Source organism: Trichechus manatus, unplaced genomic scaffold, assembly GCF_000243295.1.
Source record: "Trichechus manatus latirostris isolate Lorelei unplaced genomic scaffold, TriManLat1.0 scaffold00052, whole genome shotgun sequence".
NCBI classification, from domain to species: Eukaryota; Metazoa; Chordata; class Mammalia; order Sirenia; family Trichechidae; genus Trichechus; species Trichechus manatus.
The window spans coordinates 5,937,242-5,938,769 of NW_004443988.1; the positions used below are offsets into that span (position 1 = coordinate 5,937,242).

The following is a 1,528-nucleotide window of genomic DNA, read 5'->3' on the forward strand; positions in this document are numbered from 1 at the left end:
CTTGGCTGCTGTTGGGTGGAGTGTTCGGTATATGTCTGTGAGATCAAGTTGGTTGATTGTAGCATTTAGCTCTTCTGTGTCTTTGTTGAGCTTCTTTCTGGATGTTCTGTCCTTCACCGAAAGTGGTGTGTTGAAGTCTCCTACTACTATTGTGTAGCTGTCAATCTCTCTCTTCAGAGCTGTTAGAGTTTGTTTTATGTATTTTGAAACCCTTTTAATATATTCTTAGTCTTCCAAAAAATGCCTTTGCCTTCCGTAAATTAGACATTAGTTGAATGGTGTCTTTTTCCCTAGATTAGTGTGTGGGAATATATTTAGCACGGTAAGTGGGTAAGGGTCCTGTTGTTGTGTGCTGTCGAGTCGATTCCAACTCATAGCGACCCTACATGACAGAGTAGAACTGCCCCATGAGGTTTCCTAGGCTGTAAGCTTTACGGGAGCACATCCTGTGTCCTTTCTCTGATGCAGCTGCTGCCGACCTCCTCATTAGCACCTGAGGGCTTAACCATGGTGCTACCACAGCACCTTAAAGAGTACTGTAAAATGTAAATATCAAAGTAATTGTTCAAACATCAACTTTTTGCCTAAGTGATTAAGAGTTTTTAAAACTTTTCCCAACTTTTTTATTTTGAAATATTTGAAACCTACAGAAGAATTTAAGTAAATTGTTACAATGAAACCTCTTATAGGCTTTCTCTAGATTTACCAGTTGTCAACATTTTGCCACGTTTGGTCTTAGGTCTCTCAGAGGAGTTTAAGTATGATGTGATGTCTGATTCAAATCAAATTAAAGATGTGTATTTTGTGGTGAATGTATTAATTAAAAAAAAAAAAAAAACTAGGAAATTAAGCTGTAGGCCCATGCATTTGTCATTTATTTAAGGGAAGAAAATTAGTTTTTACAATTTCAGGTAGCACTTAAACTAAGCACTAGAGATGCAATAGTGAGTAGTGGGAACTTGATGCCTGCCGTTGTAGTTTCAGGTGTAGTGGGAGATTCTGGAAAACGTGTCATGACTTTAAATGTCATAACATTCTTAGCACCCGAAGTTAGAATCTGATTTTCAATTCCTTTTCTGCTCTTTTAATACACTTGGTATTATAGAAACTACAAGCTTTATGCTTTTTAAGATAGCCTATTTTTCTGTTTTCTTGTCTTACATAGTTGTGGTTGCTGTACCTCAAGAAAGATGTAAAATTTTAAACAGCCAGGTTAGTAACATCATACTTATCTAGAGATAGTCTTTTCCATCAATCTCCGAATACATCCAGACTCAAAATAAACAAATTATACATGAACAAATCCCATAAATTAAAGCCAGTTATAGCACATGGTCTTTTTTTAGTGCCTTACTGACTGATTTTTTTTCTCTCTCATAATTCTTTTTTTATTTTATTTTATTTTTTAATTGTACTTCAGGTGAAGGCTTATGGAACAAATAGTTTCTCGTGAAACAGTAGTACACATGTTGTTTTATGACATTGGTTAACAACCCCACAACATATCAACCCTCTAACTTCTCAACCT

General features: G+C 35.7%; 1 protein-coding gene and 1 long non-coding RNA gene across 2 annotated transcripts in view; both read left to right on the plus strand.

The window, feature by feature from the left end:
• The window catches only part of LOC111820809 (uncharacterized), a 2,319-nt gene extending 1,099 nt beyond the window's left edge, over window positions 1-1,220 (plus strand). The window contains exon 2 of the long non-coding RNA XR_002824317.1: window positions 1,166-1,220. This is a non-coding gene — a long non-coding RNA (uncharacterized LOC111820809). The remainder of the gene's footprint in view (window positions 1-1,165) is intronic.
• The window catches only part of RAB10 (RAB10, member RAS oncogene family), a 112,756-nt gene that overhangs the window by 12,145 nt on the left and 99,083 nt on the right, over window positions 1-1,528 (plus strand). The gene's annotated exons all lie outside the window — the stretch shown is intronic.